We start from the raw sequence: 21,552 nt of genomic DNA on the forward strand, positions 1-21,552 counted from the left end.
GAAATTACTCACTCTCGGTGGGGAGCATCATGGGATTGGCGATGGAGAAAGGTTGGTGATGACGAAGAACGAGGACCCCCCCCCCTCTCCGGAGCCCCAAACGGACTCCAGATCTGCCCTCCCAAGGAAGAACAGGGCTTGGTGTCAGCTATATCTCGTGGATCGCAATAGTTCTTTCTCCCTTGATTTTTTTCTCCGTAAATAGGATTTTATAGTGTTGGTTTCAGGGTCTGCGGAGCCACCAGGTGGGGACAACCCACCTTTGGCGCGCCAGGAGAGGGGGGCGCGCCCTGGTGAGTTGTGCCCACCCAGGGGCCCCTCTTCGGTCGGTCTTGGCTCCAGAAATTCTTATATATTATATAAAAATTCCTCACAGAGTTTCGTTCCATTCCAAGAACTTTTATTTCTGCACAAAAACAACACCATGGTAGTTCTGCTGAAAATAGCGCCAGTCCGGGGTTAGTTTCATTCAAATCATGCAAATTAGAGTCCAAAACAAGAGGAAAAGCATTAGGAAAAGTAGATAGGTTGGAGACGTATCAACTCCCCCAAGCTTAAACCTTTTCTTGTCCTCAAGCAATTCAGTTGAAAACTGAAGTGAAAAATAAAAACTTTTACGAACTCTTTTGCTCTTGTTTGCATAAATAAGCTTAAACAACACCTAGGTTTTCAGCCAACATTATAACTAACCATGCTGACAATAACTCTTAAAGATTATATTAACTCATATCAATGACATAATCAGCTAGCGAGCAATAATAAAACATCTCAAATGGCAACACGTTGTCAAAACAACAATGATATAATATGACAATAGTGGTATCTCACTAGCCCTTTCTGAGACCGCAAAACATAAATGCAGAGCACCTCCAAAGTCCAAGCAGCGACTAAACATTGTAATTCATGGCAGAAAAGATCCAGTCATGATGCATCCAACATTAGCTACACATAATGCATAAGTCATGACAACTATGCTATCTCAGTTTCTAGCGCTTGTTTTAGAATGTGATGACACAACATAAAAGTAAATAGATAGTCCCTTCGCAGAAGGAAGCAGTGATTTGCAGAGGTGCCAGAGCTCAAGTTTTAAAATAGAGATAAATGTTATTTTGAGACATGCACCCTTCTCATTCACTTCACGACTATCAGTTATCAATATCTCCCATGCTAAACAGGCTAGTGACGGTTCCCAAGCGGTAAAAGTAAAGGTTTTGACTCCATTGGGAGTTTTTGTTTGATTATTCGATCGATTAACTCTTTTTGTATTTTTCAGTTTGGGATTTGGCATCCCTATTACCGCCCTTTTCTCGTGCGATGGTGAGTGAATAAACACTCGAACTGAGAATAACCCGCTTAGCATGGAAGATACCGACCACCTCCTGTCGTTACATGAACGATCCATGCACATAAAACGGATATTTTTTAGAAGTCTTTAGAGATGGCACATGCAAATTTACATAGGACGGCAGGGTAATAACGCATATAGGTGGATATGGTGGACTCATCTGGAATAACTTTGGGTTCAAAGTTTTGATGTAGAAGCATAATCCCCACTTAGTACAGGCGAAGGCTAGAAATTACACTGAGAAGCGGGCAGCTAGAGAGCAACAACAATCATGATCATGCATTATGCACAAGTAACATTGGACACTAGCATGAGTAGGATATGAACACCATGAACATAAATATCATAGAGGCTATGTTTGTTTTGATTCAACTACATGCATGAACATGTGCCAAGTCAAGCCACTTGAACATTCAGAGGAGGATACCATATCATCATACTACATCACAATCATTTTAACGCAATGTTGATATCCAAGATAAATCATTATTCACTCCCAGCTACTTATGCATGGCATGAGAAACTATAATCTCTAATTGTCATTGCAAACATGTTTAATCATAATGGGTTGAATCATGGATAGTAGATTAAACATATTTACACAAACAGAGCAACTCCAGTTCATACTAGTTTCTCTCTGCCAGGGCCAGTTCATTGAATATCGTCATTATTACCTTTCACTTACATGACCGAACGATGGGAGAATAATAATAGTGCAAGAGTGCCATGGACTAAGCTGGAATCTGCAAAACATTTTATTCAACAGGAGAAGACAAGGTAAAACGGGCTCTTTATTAGTTCAACAATTATTCAAATGAGAGCCACTCAACATTTTCATCATGGTCTTCTCCTTGGTACAACCTGAATAAATGAAAAGAAATTCGGAGAAACACACTGAAATATTTTTGGAGTTTTTGGTTTTCTTGAACAAGCAAATAAAAGTGAAAAGCAAAAACGAGAAAGACTATTTACACGGGAAAGCTCCCAACAAGCAAAAGAAGAACAAGGAAATCTTTTTGGGTTTTCTTTTAATACTACAGCTAAGCATGCATAGAAAGTAAACTAGCTACAACTATTTTTTTTGGTTTTTCTAAAGTTTTTCAAACACACAAGAAGAAGGCAAGAAAAATAAAATTTAAACATGGATGATACAATGGAAAAGTGTGAACACCAACAAGATGAATAAGTGAACATGAATGTAATGTCGGTGAGAAACACGTACTCCCCCAAGCATAGGCTTTTGGCCTAACTTGGTAGTCGATCAGAAATCTGGATGGTAGTAGTGGTACTGAGGAGTGGGCATCTACTGATCCCACTACAAGGGCTCCTCTTGTGCTGCCTCCGCGGTAGCCTAAGCGTTCCGGTAGGCAATGATGTCCGGAGGCATAATTTTATACCTGCACCTGGCAATAGAATAAACAAGGCCAGGGCAGGCAACAGGTTCATATCACGAGTTTCAACACTAAAGACCAGGTTATAGGGAATAGAATGTCAGGATAATCATGTGCAAGAAAATGATGGTGTTCCATGGCTGCATGGTCTAGACGAGCCACAATAGCACCCAAGCTATAAGTGTTGTCACCCTGTAATGCATGATGTAAAACAGCAAGGTCTGGTGAACTAAAGTGCACACACCTTCTCCCTAGTAAGCAAGCATTTTGCAATGAAAAGTGCAAAGTAACGAACAACAGGAGAATGCAAGCCAGCAGTAGTGGTAGCTGACACCCCTCTCTCATCTCCCACTGTCAAAGTGCGATAAAAGGCCTCAAACCCAACCGGTCTAGGATCGGCCAAGCTCCCATCAGAAGGGATCATGCATATGTCAAATTAAGTAAGTTGTATCTGATGGTTTTCAGCATATAAATCAAAGCTAACTTCAGGAGGATTATTCGTAGATAGGAAAGTGAAGCTATAAACAAAGATGTTTGTGAGGATTTGGTGCTATTCACACTCATATGCGATGAAGTCGGTGAGGCCGGCATTAGCAGCATATTGCATGAACTCCTGAAGGATTCCAGCCTCTTCCAGGAACGGGGTGTGCGGCCATTCACATGGCCGTACCTCTGCCAACTTCTGAGGATGGAGATCACTATCTGAGGATGGAGATCACTTCTTGGATCCAAACTTCCTAAAGATATTCATGGTTTTCCTATGAACAAATTCTGAAATTTATTAGCCCACAAAATGTTTTCAACAAAACTTCACAAAAATGATGCCAACTACTCATAGGGGTACATAGAGGCCAAAGCAAGCATTCAAACTACTTAGAACACTAAGAATTCAACATGCAAGCACATCTATAGCAACACCAAGAGTAGGTAATTATTCAAAATATAAACCACTAAAACAAAAACTAATTGGACAAACGGCGGAGTCACATACCAAGAAACAATCCCCCGAAACAGTTTCGGAAACAGAGCTTCGAGCAAAGAGATCCAAATCCGCACGCTTGAGGGCAAGAACACGGGAGAGAGAGCAATGTAGTTTTTTCTGGAGGTAGGTGCTGATGTGGTGTAAAGAGATAAGTGAGAGGGCCCACATGGGGACCATAACCCACCAGGGCGCGCCTGGGGGTGCTGGCGCGCCCAGGTGGGTTGTGCCCACCTGGTACACCTCCCTCTGATGTTTATTGCACCAAAAATTCTTAAATATCCAGAAAAAATCATATTAAATTGTCAGGGCATTCTAAGAACTTTTATTTTTGGGTCATTTTTTTATTGCACGGGAAAATCAGAAAACAGACAAAACATGGCATTTTATTTTATTTAACTAATAAAACAGAGAATAAAAAGTATGGACAGAAAGTAGTGCTTTCTAAATTCATCAACTTCATACCTTTAAAAAATGATCCATTAATAAGGTTGATGAAGTCTTATTAACAACCACTTTCGATTAGCATGAAACCGAAGAACTTTCATAAATCACTAAGTTGCCTCAATGGGGATATAATTTCCCCAACAATAAGCATTTCATATTTCTTTTTGACAGTGGGTAGAGGTATTTGAAAACTTCCATTAGTGATTGTCGGAGATTTTTCAATAACATTAATACCATTCACTTGGAATTGTTTCTTCAGAAAGTGCACCGTATGCTAATTACCATTGATATGAAAAGTGACCTTGATTTTATTGCAATCAATAACATCCCCTGCAGTATTCAAGAAGGTTCTACCAAGGATAATCGACATGTTGTCATCCTCGGGCATCTCAAGTATAACAAAATCAGTCAAAGTAGTAACATTAGCAACAACAACGGGCACATTGTCGGTGTCAAAACCGGCGGATCTCGGGTAGGGGGTCCCGAACTGTGCATCTGAGGTTAATGGTAACAGGGGACAGGGAACACAATGTTTACCTAGGTTCGGGCCCTCTTGATGGAGGTAAAACCCTACACCCTACTAGATTAATATTGATGAGTATGGGGGTTACAAGAGTTGTTCTACCACAAGATCGGATTGGCTAAAACCCTAGAAGTCTAGCCTATCTGATTATGATTGTCCTCCGTACGGACTAAGCCCTCTGGTTTATATAGAAACCAGGGGGACTAGGGTTGTACAAAGTCAGTTACATAGAAAGGAAATAGTACATTCGGCCGCTTAGCTTGTCATCCACGCAAAGGAGAGTCCTATCCGGACACGAAAGAAAGCCTTCTATATTGTATCTTCATGGCCCAATAGTCCGGCCCATGTCAACAGTCTAGACGCTTGAGGATCCCCTTGTCCAGGACTCCCTCACACATCCTCACAAATATTGAGATGTGGGGTCCGATGTGCAGATTGTCTTCAACATTGCAAGGCGGGTTCGTTCTCCAAATACTCCAACGAATATAGTCTTCGAACAACGACCGTGTCCTGATCTGCAAAACAAGTACCACACACCACCGTAGAGAGTATAATTTTTCATGAGTCCCATCTGCTGACAAATTTTTGTAACGTGACATCATGTCCCTGCCCAATTATTATTTCGAACCGTTATCGTCCTGTCGCTTCCTATTTTGAGATGCAGTTTTATTGGCACATCTTGTCAAAGCAGAGATCGTGTCCCCTTATTGCGGGATCCTCATCAATACGGGTATGGGTAATCCAACCGTGCCGCCTGCACGACCCCTAGGGAATATGCGAGTTTCATGGCGAGTGGGGAGGCGTTTGATATTCACCGTCTTTATAAGCAGATAAGGATTCATCTCTTCCACCCATGCCTTCTCTCCTTCCTTCTACCCACTCTCGAGCTCCAGCGCCCAAGTTCTCATCTTTCCATCCCCAAGAAAGCACTCCAACCATGTCTGGAGCACAGGGCAAGTGGATGGCCTCCACCGTCAAGGAGAAGGACATCACCCAACTTCGGGAGGCCGGATATTTGTCCAGGGAGATCGCCCATCGGCTTCCTACTAAGGGACAGATCGTCCCCACTCCGGAGCCCCATGAGAGGGTCATGTTCATCCCTCATTTCGTCCGCGGGTTGGGATTTCCTCTCCACCCATTCGTTCGCGGACTCATGTTCTACTATGGGCTAGACTTCCATGATCTGGCCCCCAATTCCTTCCTCACCATCTCGGCATTTATCGTCGTGTGTGAGGCTTTCCTCCGCACCCCTCCCCACTTCGGACTGTGGCTAAAGAACTTTAATGTGAAGCCAAAGGTGGTTGGAGGCGAACACGCGGAATGTGGAGGCGCCATGGTGAGCAAAATGTCCAACATCTCGTGGCCCAAAGGAACCTTCATGGAGACTGTCAAGGGGTGGCAGAAGCTGTGGTTCTATGTCACTAAGCCCCGCGACGTTGCCTGGGCCGCGTCTCCCGAATTCAAGTCTAGAGCCCCAATGCGGCTTACCTCCTGGCCGAAGAAGGGCCTGGATTGGTATTTGTCGGATGAGTTGACTGCGCTCCAGACGCGCATCAGGAGCATCATGGACAAGAATGTCAAGCTCATCGATGTGATTCTGGTGATGCTAATTCATTGGATCCTTCCATGCCAGAACCGTGCTTGCCATCTATGGGAGTTCAATCCGGCCAAGCACATGACCCTGTGACACTTCTTCGGAACTACGCACGAGGAGATCTAGAAGGTGCTATTCAAGGCCAATGAGATGTGGCCAAAGACAACCAAGGACTACGGACACAATCTGGCCTATCCCGCTAGTTAGGTAACTATTCCATGCATCAAGGCATATCTCTTTCTGGCTTGCTCAAGGAGGATGTCCCAACTTACCTATTTTGCCTTTTCAGGGTTGGACGAAGAAGGCGGAGCGGATTCGGTGTTCAGCTGCGCTGCCCGAGGAATCAGCCATCTTGCTTTTGACGAAGATGCTGGTTCCGGCGCCCTACATGGCGCCGGAGAAGAAGGACAAAGGGAAGGAAAGGGGACCAGAGGAGGCCTCTGTCCCAAGGGTACTATGGACACGGCGTCCGAAGATGCTGAAACTCACTCAATCTCCGAAGACGACGAGCAGGAGGAAGAGGAGGAAGAAAGCAACTTCCTCCTCCCCGAGGGGGGAAGAACCGGACGGCCTCCACAGATCTGGAGGCGGCGGCGTCCAAGAAGGGAAAGGCTTCCCTCATAGATAGCTCCGTGTGGGACGTCGATTGCAGCCCAGAGCGGCATCCTCGAAACAAGCCCATGGCCGAATCGTGAGTATCCGAAGACCCTGAAGTATTCATACATCCCCCTCTTTCACCTCACAATTCTAACATGTTGAATCATGTATTTGTAGTCTGGCTCATTCCACCCTCAAGCGATCCTCGTCTACGAGGAACTCGCTGGATCCGAAGGTGATGGACAGTGGGTCCCTTCCAATGGCCTCCTCTCCCAAGGCTACGGACGATGCTGAGGTGTTGTCCAGAAGGACCACCGGCCAGGGAGAGACGCAGGAGGTCGTCAAGACAATGCCAGAGGGCGAGCCCTCGGCCGCTGAACACATGGGGGAGCATATCCCCATGGAGACTGACGGCGGGGGCTTTGTCCAATTCGGTCCCCAGCCGAATGCGGTCCCGGAGACCTATACGGCTCCGAAATCCGGCCAGAAACCTCCTTCAATGGAAGGAGGTGTGCCCATTCCACCGGTGACCTCTGTCCAACCAGAGGCGCGGGATACTCTACTAGAGACGCTGCGAAGCACTTCCATCATTGAGGAACACTGTACCCTCATGGGTGCGATTATTGAGAAGATTCAGTCCGCGAAGAGCGGACGGACCGAAGCCTGTGCAAGCCTTCTAACAGGCTTTAAGTTAAGCATTGCATTTATGTGAAAAGAAAGTTATAGTATAGACAGTAGCTCTATCCGGTGTTTGGAAAGAAAAGCCGAACAGAGGATCAAATAGCTATTCACAGGAAACTAATCATACATCTCTTTGTGAATAAGTAGGCGTCGCTGCTGGCCGCCACTTCTCATGCTGCCAAAGTCTCCAGACTGAAGTGGAATCTGGAACGGATGGAGGAAGAGCTCAGCCATGCGAAAAACCAGCTGGAGAATACCCAAGGTATGCAATGATATTGTGTATGTCCGGAAGGGATGAATAATGTAAGCTGATCACAGTGCCATGACATTTATTAGGGGCGGCGACTGAGGTAGAGGCCCTCAAAAAGGCGCTGGCCAAGGCAGAGGAGAGAGTGGTAAATGAAAAAGGCGCCCGAGAAAAGCATGAGGCCAGGGTTGGTGAGGTCCAGCAGGAGCTCTAGGATGCAGTGAAGAAATGCGAGTCCTTGGAGCTCCAGAATGCGGACCAAGAGTCCGAACTCGCTAAGGCCCACCAAAGTGCACAAGAGGCCCGAGCCAAAGTCCAAGGCGCCCTCCGGGAGATCCAGGAGGGCAAGAAGATTGCAGCGGGTAAGGCTTTCATTATGCAAAGCAAGTATGTGAACCCGAGGTATCTCTTACTAACTCGGATTTGGAGTTCTCCAGGTGCGTTTGGGGATTTGCCACACAATGTTTCTGATGCTGTGGAGTTCTTCCGGGCCGAAGAGGGGAGCTCAACGGAGAAGCTGTTCTGGTCGCAATACCTTGCGCCAGAACATCCGGTGCCCTTAGCAACCAGCTAAAACAGTTGGTCGATCTGCATAGGGTGGCCAAACTAGCCATGAAGGATTTAATTATCCGGCTGTGGCTTGCAGAAGCTATACCCGGTAGCTACTTCGGCCTCATGAAGCGGCTCATCAATGCCTGCCCGCGGCTTGATGCCAACAAGCGGTCGGTCTGCATAGAAGGTGCGCGGATGGCCTTCGCTCGCGTCAAGATACAATGGGCGAAGATGGATGCCGTTAAGCTCGCGACCGAAGGACCGCCTGCGGGCAAGGAGCACCGCACGCCCGAGCGGTATTTTGAAGATGTTCTGAAGGGATCCCGCATTGTGGCAGAGCAATGTGCTAAGGATATAATTTTCGAATGAATACAATCATGTTATCCCGTCATGTATGATAAAAACAAGGCTTCATATGTAATATAATGCTTTGCTATTTTGTTTAGTTAAATTTTTTTTACCTGATGTGCGGCCATTTTTATCAAATCTGAGAGTTGGCCAGTCGCCGGCTTCAGCCCCCACGTAGGTAGTACGGGGGTGTTCGGGATGAATCTAAACACGCTTTATCCAAGAGTTTGGTCCTTAAAGGAGGTGTTTATTGCAATGAACTAGGCAATCAGACTATGTGGCTATATTACCCTCACTTAGCCATAGGATTTTGACAATGAAAATATAGGCGCAGCCCCTAGTGTCTAGACCAGGGTGTTGTAAACACCTGATCGGATGAGAACCGATTCGTCGCGTAATGCAGGAAAATCGCTAAAGATTTGAAACCTCCGAAGATCTAACCGGATCACGCCGCATCATGACAGTCAGTTTTCAGCTTTCTCTACTGTGCTCATCCAGATAAACCAGGATACAATCGCAGTAGTTCTCCCTTTACTACCCTAGCCGATATAGCGGAATGTAAGGTAGTCAGCAGAGGAGCCGGGCAACCTAACTATTAACCAAAGACATGATTCGAAGCCAATGCATATAATGCTAAATTCGGGATGCCAAACTATACTGTAAAAGTGTTCAGACTTGTTGCCATGGTGTGGGGCGTAACATAGCCCCTGGCGGATTACGACGTACCAAGGTGTACGGATGCAAATTAAAATAGCAAAAATAAAAATAAAGAAGAAGGAGGTGCCACGTATGTTGGGCCGCAAACTTTTTCCATTATAATTGTAATTAATATGCCAGAGCATACGTGAACAAAAAAGTGCGAGAAGCAACAGTGGCTATTTGACATGCCAAGACCACGGAGGAGCTGCGTACGGGTCCTGAAAACAGGTAGAGTGATCGCCAAGAGGGACATCTAGAGGTTCCCCCACATGTCTGTGATACTTGCCACCTTGGTGTGTCCGTTCTTCGAAAGGACCGATTATGAGGCCGGCGAGAGGGACCTACGGAAAGGAAACCTGAGGAGGAAAAAAGAAAATGTGAAAGTATGCGTGTCCAGGGGAGGTCGAGCCTTATTATGGATCACAATCTAGTTATGCCTCCGTCTATGCCCACAGTATTTTGAGTGTGTAGTTATGTACGCGCGGCATGAATGAAGCCACTTGGTGTGGTCTGGGACGGAGGCCGAATTGCTAGTTGAGCTCTTAACAAGCTGGGCTGTGCTGGCGCATGGTAGTTTGGACTCGTTTGACAATGTCCGGGAGTATGGCTGCCGAATTAAGGTTCTGTTTGCGGAGGGCGCTCTGTACTTCTGCTGCCAGGGCAGTGGTGTGTTCCTCGGTACAGAGGGAACGCTCCGTATTTCCATTGACTGTTATGACACTGCGTGGTCTGGGCATCTTGATCTTGAGATAAGCATAGTGCGGCACCGCATTAAATCAGGCAAACGCAGTTCGTCCGAGTAGTGCGTGATAGCCACTGCAAAAGGGGACAATATCAAAGATTAACCCCTCGCTTCGGAAGTTGTCCAGAGATCCGAAGACGACCTCCAATGTGATTGAGCCCGAGCAGCGGGCCTCGACACCTGGTATAACTCCTTTAAAGGTGGTGTTGGTGGGCTTGATCCTTGATTGGCCGATGCCCATTTTGCGCGTTGTATCCTAGTAAAGCAGGTTGAGGCTGTTGCCGCCGTCCATGAGGACTCGTGTGAGATGAAATCCATCCATTATTGGATCGAGGACTAGTGCGGCTGACCCACCATGATGGATAATGGTCAGATGATCCCTAGGATCGAAAGTGATCGGGCATGACGACCATGGGTCGAATTTTGGGGCGACTGGCTCTATCGCATAGACGTCTCTGAGCACGCGTTTGCGCTCCCTCTTGGGGATATGGGTGGTGTATATCATGTTCACCGTTTTGATTTGTGGAGGAAACTTCTTCTGTCCCCCTGTGTTGGGTAGACGAGGCTCCTCGTCGTCGTTCTCGCTTTGCGACCCCTTCTCTTTGTCTTCGGCATTTAACTTACCGGCCTGTTTGAAGACCCAACAACTCCTGTGGGTATGATTGGCTGGTTTATTAGGGGTGCTGTGGATCTGACATGTGCGATCGAGTATGCGGTCCAGGCTGGAAGGGCCCTGATTATTTCTTTTATATGGCTTCTTCCACTGACCAGACTTGGAGCCACTGAATCTGGCGTTGACCGCCGTGTCCTTTGTATTATCACTGTTGCCTCGTCGTCTATGTTTGTTGCGTTGTGGCTTGCCGTTGTTGTTTCTGGCTTCAGAAGTGCCAGGTTCGCTTGTATTGTTATTACTACGGGCTAGCCAGCTATCTTCGCTCATGCAAAAGAGGGTCATGAATGTCATGAGGGCTGCCATGGACTACGGCTTTTCTTGGCTGAGGTGTCGAGCGAGCCATTCATCCCGTATGCTATGTTTAAATGCCGCCAGGGCTTCGGCATCCGGACAGTCGACGATCTGGTTCTTTTTAGTTAAGAATCTAGTCTAGAATTTCCTGGCTGACTCTCTGGGCTATTGGATTATGTGACTTAAGTCGTCGTCGAACATATGTACCTTGGAACTTGTCAAGGAAGGCTTCTTCCAAGTCCTCCCAGCTGCCAATGGAGTTTCCAGGCAGGCTGTTCAGCCAGTGTCGGGCTGGCCGCTTGAGTTTTAGGGGTAGGTATTTGATGGCATGAAGATCATCGCTGCGCTCCATGTGAATATGGAGGATAAATTCTTCAAGCCATACCGCAGGATCTGTAGTTCCATCATGATGTAGGGTGGAACCCTAGATGCCAATCTTTCACGAAAGGAGCAGATACCGCGATGAACACGAAGAACACGAGGGGGGAAAACAAGGGGAATCATGAGGGGAAACACGAGAGAAACACTAAAACCAACAAGAATGATCACACATGTGCTAGATCCTCGAAACACAAAGAGATACAAGATCCGAATCCAACAAAGGACGATACATAGGGTAACCGGTTCTTCTCCGTGAGGAGGTCTTGATGGGGCCGCCCAAGATGGGGTCTTGAATCCAAGGTGGATCTTCTCCGTAGAGGGGCCGCAGTCTTTCTCGTGTAGTAGATCCGATATGGATGAGCGAAGCTCTATCTCTAATATGAGCTATCACAACGCTAACCCTAAAACGTAGGTGGAGGGGAAGTATATATAGTCTAAGGGGCGAAGGGGTACATGGGCCGCGACCCAGAAGCACTGCACGCAGGCAGGGAGGGCCGGGTGTCTGGGCGTCGGGCCGGATGTCCGGGGCTTCATGGGGAGCCGAATGTCCGGGTTGATGGAGCTGGTCACGATGCTCTCTGGAATGGCTTGTCCAGATTTCCGGGGGAGAGGCCGGATGTCCGGGTGTTGGCGAGGCGCCGGATGTCCGGGGCTAACGCCGGATGTCCGAGCCCTGTAGCACTTCGGCTGCAGGGCTGCTGCTGTTGTTGACTTCTTCAGGGGCCGGATGTCCGGGTCTTCGGAGCTATCTCCATCTTTTTCCGTCATTGCTTCCATGCTTCCCTCATGGATGGTGTAGTTGTTCCTTGGCGCTTGCACTCTTCCTCGTCATCCGTAGTGTTCCGACAATACCTATGCATGCACACGAGAGGGGTGTCAAGTAGTATACCATCCTCGAAGGGGTCAAGTGAGCACGTGTAAAGGAGATGATTCACCTTTGGGTATGTCAAGTAGATGTCACACATGTCACTCGCCAAACGGACTCTTGACATGGTGATGTCCATAGGATGCTCCGCATCACATCATATGATTCGATATTGACGGGTTTGAACCCTTCTGGGAATTGATGTTCCATTACTTCATCAGTGAAGCAGAGGGGGTGTGCGGTGCCTCTATGTCAGGCCAGGTCATGATGTACTTCGGATGGAGTCCGTCTACGATTTTCGGCTCGGACATAACTATACTTGCCATGTTCGGCTCGATAGCCATCGTCGCGCGTCGGGGCATGCCCCCGTGATACATAGATCGATCTAGCCGAACCTGCTTTATTTTCATGACATGCCGATGATCATATGTGTATCTCTAAGCGGTTTTGTCTTTATAGTGAGGTGGTACAGGCTGGTGTCCGGCTTGGGTTGCCGATTTGTCCCCACCACGTGGTGGTCGGTCAGACGCATTGTGCGCTGATGGCACGGGCTCCAACTCCTTGTCGTCGAATTGAGGTAATAATTTGCGCTTCAGGTAACTTTTGAGTGGTCGCTTGAGGCCGTACTCCTTGGCTTCCAGGACGTTTGTCCATCTGTCATTGAGCAGGTCTTGATCAGCTTGAATCTGTTGCTACTTCTTTTTCAGGCTCCTTGCAGTCGCTATTAGCTGGTGCTTGAAGCGCTCCTGCTCGAGAGGTTCCTCAACCACGATGAAATCCTCAGTGCCGAGGCTCGCCACATCCTCGGAGAGCGGAAGATAATTACTGTCCTCCGAGTCTTCGTGCGTGGCCTATTCACCAGGGCTAACTTACACGTCTTCCCGTTCGTTTTGTTCGGCAGTTACCTCAATGGGGTCTTCATTGTCTTCGGAACCATCCAGAGTGTTATCTTCTCCTCTGACGGTGTTGCTATCTTTGTTGCGGCATGACTTAGAATGGCGCCGCTGACGCCGGCACTTTGGTTGTATCTCGGGAGGTTTATCCTCAACTAGATCTTCCTTGTCATTGCCGCTATTCACTTTTGGTGCATCCACCATGTATACGTCATACGAGGAAGTGGCCGTCCAGCATCCGGTAAATGGCTGGTTTTGGGCCTCTTCTTCTCCGGCAACGTCGTCCATACCGTCGATGTCGTCGGAGCCGTAATCGAGCATGTCAATTAAGTCTTCGACAGTGGCTATTCAGTGGGCGGGGGGTGGGAAGCGCAATTCATCATCTGCCTCCAGCTCGAACCGGATATAATTCGGTCGTGAGTCCCCCCGCTAAGGAGAGTGTTTTTAATGAGTTTAGCACATCGCCTAAAGGCGAGTGCCGGAAGATGTCCGCGGAGCTGAATTCAACGATCGACGCCCGGTCAAGCTCGTCGTGCGCGAACGCACATGCTTCAGAACCTGTAGCCGGAAGTGTGTCCGAGGTTCTGGCAACACAGATCTTACTTGAGGTTGGGTTTGTGTGCGGCTCCAAGGCCGCTGAGTCTGCAGCCTCCGTGGCGGGGTTGAGCCTCCCGTCCTCGGATGGCGTGACCTGCTCCGGATCTAGAGTCGAAGCAGTTGCAGGTTCTATCTCCTGGGTGAAGTTCGATGACAGATTTAGGCCATGTTCATCATGGTGACATGGAGCTACTACTACCTCGGTCTCGAATCCGTCAAAGATCAAGTCTCCACGGATGTCCACGACGTAGTTCAAGCTTCCAAATCTGACATGATGGCCAGGGGCGTAGCTATCGATCTGCTCTAGATAGCCAAGCGAGTTGGCCCGCAGCACGAAGCCGCCGAACACGAAGATCTGTCCGGGGAGGAAGGTTTCTCCCTGGACAATGTTGTTGTGGATGATTGACGGGCCCATCAAACCTCCTGGTGACGGCACAACGTAACTCTCAATGAAAGCACCAATGTCAGTGTCAAAACTGGCGGATCTCGGGTAGGGGGTCCCAAACTGTGCGTCTGAGGTTGATGGTAACAAGAGAGAGGGAACACAACGTTTACCAAGGTTCGGGCCCTCTCGATGGAGGTAAAACACTACGTCCTGCTAGATTAATATTGATGAGTATGGGAGTTACTAGAGTTGATCTACCACGAGATCATAATGGCTAAAACCCTAGAAGTCTAGCCTATCTGATTATGATTGTCCTCCCTACGGACTAAGCCCTCTAGTTTTATAGACACCATAGGCGACTAGGGTTGTATAAAGTCGGTTACATAGAAAGGAAATAGTACATCCGGCCGCTTAGCTTGTCATCCATGCGAAGGAGAGTCCTATCCGGACAGGGAAGAAAGCCTGCTATATTGTATCTTCATGGCCCAATAGTCTGGCCCATGTCAACAGTCCGGACACCGGAGGACCCCCTTGTCCAGGACTCCCTCACACATCATCACAAATACCGATAGGTATGTCAGTTGATTTATCATCCATTTGCAAAGATATTTCAGTAGGTGTGAGTTTATTCAAATCAAGTCTTTTATATTAAGAGAAAGGCATAACACTAACACCTGCGCCTAAATCCCACAAAGAAATTTTCACATAATTCTTTTTGATAGAGCAAGATATAGTTGGAATTCCCGGATCTCCAAGCTTTTTAGGTACTCCATCTTTAAAAGTATAATTAGCAAGCATAGTGGAGATTTCAGCTTTCAGTATTTTCTCTTATTTGTGATGATGTCTTTCATATACTTTGCATAAGCAGACATTTTCAGGATATCAATCAAGCGAGTACGCAAAAAGACTGGCCTCAGCATTTCAGCAAAGCGTTCAAATTCTTCATCATCATTCTTTTTAGTTCACTTAGGTGGAAAAGGAATATGTTTTTGAACCCACGGTTCTCTTTCTTTACCGTGTTTTCTAGCAATGAAATCTCTTTTATCATACCTTTTATTGTTAGGTTGTGGGTTATCAAGATCAACAGGTGGCTCTACCTCAACATCATTGTCTGGTTCTTTATTATTTGGTTGAGTGTCTTCATAAACATCAGCATTATCTTTTTCATTATCACTACGTGAGTGTTCATTACCAAACTGAGTTTCAGCATCAGAGATAGAAACTTCATTATTTATGTCAGGAGGTTTCTCTATTTTAGGTTCACTAGAAGCATGCGAAGTCCTATCATTTTTCTTTTTCTTTTTCTTTTTAGAAGGACTAGGTGCACTAGTGTTGGCTCTTTGTGAATCTTGTTCAATTCTTTTTGGGTGTCCCCCGGGATAAAGTGGTTCCTGAGTCATTTTACCTCCTCTAGTTGCAACTCTAACCGCAAAGACATGCATATTATTATTCATTTCATCAAGCAATTCTCTTTGAGATGTAGCAACTTGTTCTAACTGAGTTTGGACCATAGAGGCATGATTTCCAACACCTCTAACATCATTTGATATTCTAAATAACAAGTCACTCAAGTGAGCAATAATATCAGAATTGTATTTCAATTGTTTTGTAACATTTGCATTGAAGTGATCTTGTTTTCTAATATAGTTTCCAAACTCATAAAGGCATTGACTAGGATGCATACTGTGAGGATTGTCATTATCATTGAACTTCATAAGAGAATTTACCTCTACCACCTTAGGCAGTGGTGGTGTATTAAGCCCAAGTATTTCTTTAATAGGAGGTAAAATTTTAACATCCTTAGCTTTAATACCTTTTTCCTTCATAGATTTCTTTTCCTCTTGCATATCTTCCGGACTGAGATATAATATACCCCTCTTCTTCGGAGTGGGTTTAGGAGGTAGTTCAGGAAGAGTCCAATCATCATAAGTTTTCAATATATTATTCAATAATTCTTCAGCTTGTCCAACAGTTCGTTCCCTAAAAACACAACCAGCACAACTATCTAGGAAGTCCCTATAAGCATCGGTTAGTCCATTATAGAAGATATCAAGTATTTCATTTTTCATAAGAGGATGATCAAGCAAAGCATTAAGTAATTGGCAAAGCCTCCCCCAAGCTTGTGGGAGACTCTCTTCTTTAATTTGCACAAAGTTAAATATTTCCTGTAAGGCAGCTTGTTTCTTATGAGCAGGAAAATATTTTTCAGAGAAGTAATAAATCATATTCTGGGGACTACGCACACAACCAAGAGCAAGAGTGTTGTACCAAGCTGTAGCATCACCCTTTAATGAGAAAGGAAATAATATGAGAATAAAGTAGTAGCGAGTCTTCTCATCATGAGTGAAAAGGGTGGCTATGTCACTCAACTTAGTAAGATGTGCCACAACAGTTTCAGTTCCATAACCATGGGAAGGATAAGATTCAACCAAAGTAATTAACTCTGGGTCGACAGAGAATTCATAATCCTTATCATCAATAAAAATAGGTGAAGTAGCAAGCTTAGGATCACATTTCATTCTAGTATTAAGAGATTTTTCTTTATACTTGTGTAATAATTTCTCTAGATCATCTCTATCTCTGCAAGCAAGAATATCTCTAGTTGTTTCTTCACTCATAACATAACCTTCCGGTACCATAGGAAATTCGTATCTAGGAAGGCTAGTTCTAGTAGGTGTTGCAGGAGATTCAGTTTCAAGCTCATCATCAGATTCAACAACATCATGTTGTATAACTCTAGCAATTTGTTTATCAAGAAATTCACCAAGTGGCACATCATCATTATCAAGCAAGGTACTAGCATCATCATAAGCATTATCCATAGCAGAAGTAGCATCATCAATAACTTGCAACATATCAAAAGTAATAGCATGTTGTGGTGTTGCAAGTTTACTTATAACAGAAGGTTAATCTAAAGAAGAACTGGATGACAGTTCCATACCTCCCCTCGTCTTTGAGGGAAATATCTTAGTCTTAGCATCTTCAGATTCTTCATATTGATAAATTGGTAATAATCCCAAGTGACTCAACAAATATAGCTATGCTCCCTGGCAACGGTGCCAGAAAAAGGTCTTGATAGCCTACAAGTATAGGGGATCGCAACAGTTTTTGAGGGTAGATTATTCAACCAAAATTTATAGATTCGACACAAGGGGAGCCAAAGAATATTGGAAGGTATTAGCAGCTGAGTTGTCAATTTAAACCACACCTGGAGATTAATTATCAATAGCAAAGTGATCAGTAGCAAAGTAGTTTGATAGTTTTCATAGTAGTGACAGCAGTAATAGTAACGGTAACAATGATAGCAATAATTTTGTAGCAAGTGTAACAACAACGATAGCAGTAGTAACTTAGCAGAAACAATATAGGATAAATTTGTAGGCATTCCATCGGTGACTTGTTGGATGATATTCATCATGAGACAGTTATAGCCTAGAGCGATACGACACTAGCTCCAGTTCATTGATATAATGTAGGCATGTATTCCATAAATAGTCATACATGCTTTCTTAAAAGAACTTGCATGACATCTTTTGTCCTACCCTCTCGTGACAGTGGGGTCCATATTGGAAACTAAGGGATATTAAGGCCTCCTTTTAATAGAGAACCGGAACAAAGCATTAACACATGATGAATACATGAACTCCTCAAACTATGGTAATCATCGAAAGAAGTCCCGGTTATTGTCACTCCGGGGTTACCGGATCATAACAGGTAGTAGGTGACTATAACTTGCAAGATCGGATCTAGAACATGGATATAATGGTGATAACATAAACGGTTCAAATATGAAATCATGGCACTCGGGCCCAAAAGCATTAAGCATGGCAAAGCCATCGCAACATCAATCTAAGAATATAGTGGATACTAGGGATCAAGCCCTAACAAAACTAACTCGATTACATGATGAATCTCATCCAACTCCTCACCAACCAGCGAGCCTACGAAGGAATTACTCACTCCCGGTGGGGAGTATCATGAAATTGGCAATGAAGAATGGTCGGTGATGACTAAGAACGAAGACCCCCCTGTCCTGAGCCCCAAACGGACTCCAGATCTGCCCTCCCGAGGAGGAACAGGGCTTGGTGGCAGCTCCGTCTTGTGGATCGCGATAATTATTTCTCCCCTAATTTTTCTCCAAAAATATGATTTTATAGCATTCGTTTCAGGGTCCGCGGGGCCACCAGGTGGGGACAACCCACCTGGGCGCGCCAGGAGAGGGGGGCGCGCCCTGGTGGGTTGTGCCCACCCAGGGGCACCTCTCCGGTAGGTCTTGTCTCCAGAAATTCTTATATATTATATAAAAATTCGTTGCAAAGTTTTGTTCCGTTCCAAGAACTTTTATTTCTGCACAAAAACAACACCATGGTAGTTATGCTGAAAACAACATCAGTACAGGGTTAGTTTCATTCAAATCATGCAAATTAGAGTCCAAAAAAGAGGAAAAGCGTTAGGAAAATTAGATACGTTGGAGACATATCATCCATCTTTATCTTCAAGTCGCCAGTGGTACCCAATAGTCATATCCACAACAGTTGGATCAGTTAGTTCATTCAGATAATTTGTGCAGAAGTAATTCACTTGGAAATGCATGTGACACCTCTATTGGCAGGTGCGCCTCGTCGAAGGGCGAGATCCGTCTTGGTCCCCAGCGGTTAACGCGAATACCAGTGATGTCCCTGAGCCACTGCTCCACATTCTCCGCGTCGACGTCCTCCGGGTGCACTCGAGTCGGGTCATTTGCCCCGTAATACATCCACATGGGGTGAGCCCACTCCTGCAATGGCTGGATCCACTGTCGGATCATGGGTTCTGGCAAACCCTTGAGGTTCGAACACTGGGGTGCGCATGAAGGTTTTCTCCCTATCGTTCCACGCCCTAGCTTTCTAAGATCTTGCGAATGAACTCGACGAACTCACAACACAGAAAGACACGAGATTTATACTGGTTCGGGCCACCGTTATGGTGTAATATCCTACTCCAGTGTGGTGGTGGTGTATTGCCTCTTGGGCTGATGATGAACAATACAAGGGGAAGAACAGCCTCCTGAGGTTGAGGTGTTCTTGTGCTTGGTGAATTTGTGTGGGTGAGATGATCTTGGTTCCGCTCTCCACTTGTGATGAGGTCGCACCTCTTGGTCCCCTTTTTTCTCCCCTTCCCACTTTGGTGGCTAGTACTACTTATATAGGCCCTAGTCCTCTTCCCAAATATTGAGCGGGAAGGGAGCCAACAATGGCCAATTCGAAAGGGGACAACTAGTAAAAGTTATCCTGACAAAAGGCGGTCTTCACCTGCCCAAGGTTCTGGTGATGACGCCGTCTTGGGCTCCATGGTGACCTCCGTCTTGCCATCCTTCTGGTCCTGGTCTCGTTGCACCAATATGGAAACCTTTGCCTGATGCCTCGGTACTCCGTGCTTGCGTTTGCCCCCTTGGCACCAAAGAGGAAACAAGGACACTGCGCCCACTGGCGCCTGCCTGGAGCCCGCCTGGTCTCGATCATCATGGCTGTCGGGACCCCGATCCTAAGTCACACCGATCTAGCATGTAACACATCATATCACTTTGTGGCCTCACGCACGGTATTCCCACGGGTGCCACCTTACCTGGCCCGGGACTATTTGCGCCTTTTGACTCACGTATATGATAGTGTCGCTAGCATCCATATGACAAAGAACCCGGGCCGACATGGCTAGTCGTGAACCCAAAGCGGTGCTAACCTATGGGGACAAGCATACATGAATCACATCGAGCATGTCGGTCAACAACATATGAATCCGGGCTGTAGCACTGGGCTAACAGGACTCCGGGGAACCCGGGCTGTAGCAGGCTAGGCAGGACTCTGGAAGTCACCGCGTGACATTTCCCCGAAGGGACAGACACAGGAACGAAGTGAAACACATGCCAGCCAGTCAAGTGTCCTGAGCAGTAGTGCTGGGCTAGCAGGACTCCGGTGAACCGGGCTGTAGCGGACTACTATGGCTCAAGGAAGCACTAGACTACATTTCCCCATAAGAGAGGCTGCCAAGGATAAACAACCAGATTGTCAGATCCCACACATAGCAATACACATTACACGTACGCATAACATGCAAGTATGTGTTGTACAACATGGCATCACAACATAACGCAAACTCGTATAGATAAAGGCCCAAAAGAGCCACATAGCATTAAGTACAAGCAAGGGTCACATGACCCATCATTCGGAGCATACAAGCAACAAGCGGAAGCATGACATGTCTGAGTACAGACAACTACAAATGAAAAAGGCTGAGGAGCCCGACTATCTACAACATCCGATCAAGATCGTAGCTGAGGTACAAGCTAATTGTCGAAGTCCATGTAAACAAGTAAGACCGAAGTCTCCGCTGCAAAAACATAAATAAAGCAACATGAGTACAAAGGTACTCAGCAAGACTTACATCAGATCATATCATACATGCAATTGTATCAAGAAGGTAATGTGGAGTTTAGTTGCAGCAAGCCAGCTTTGACTCAGTGGCTATCCTGTACTACGACTGCTGGTAAGTCTTTTGAGGTGGCGCACACGAGTCCACTATTCACCACGTCAATAGACTACTATGGATTCATTCCCGTCTTCCTACGAGAAGGCCATGCATAGCACTCACACTTGTCTTGAGCATTTTATAGTATCCACTTCAAGTTGTCTATGTACCACGTAAGCATCCAAGAAGTCCGTAACCGAGGACACGGCTATTCGGATAGATCATGTTAACCCTGCAGGGGTGTACTTCTTCACACACGCTCTCACCACTTATCACCATGTACACGTCATGTACCTCGGCAACCTTCAAGCGGAAGCCTGGCGAGGGTGTCGGCCACGACCTGACTAACCACACAGGACTCTAGTCCAGGTTTATCGCCTATTCGGGTTCCATCCGCAAGGAGATCCGGCCGGGGTGTCGCTCACGGCCCCAAACGATGTGTGCAGGGTTCCGGAGCCCACCTCGCCAGATGGATCTACGCTTGGTACACCGTGCCACTTGAGCCTAGTCTGTCCCAAGCCCACCTGGCCGGTGCCACTTGGTAGACTACTAACACTACCTATAAACACCAGAAACTAATTGCAACTCCTGGACAAATATCAAGTTGGTTAATAAGTCGAGAGAGCTTGGAGTGCCCGGAGCCGGTAGTAGCTAGTCATTGGACAACATACACAGAACTCAATGCTTAAGGACGGTTCTAGTGAGACAACCCACCATGTACTCCTACATGGCCTCTCACCGCTACCTTTACCAAATCGTGTTCACACGCTTAACTCTCAGCACCAGAACATATCGTACCACTCCAATTCATTCTCGAT

The sequence above is a fragment of the Triticum dicoccoides genome, chromosome 7A (assembly GCF_002162155.2).
Source record: "Triticum dicoccoides isolate Atlit2015 ecotype Zavitan chromosome 7A, WEW_v2.0, whole genome shotgun sequence".
Lineage (NCBI taxonomy): Eukaryota > Viridiplantae > Streptophyta > Magnoliopsida > Poales > Poaceae > Triticum > Triticum dicoccoides.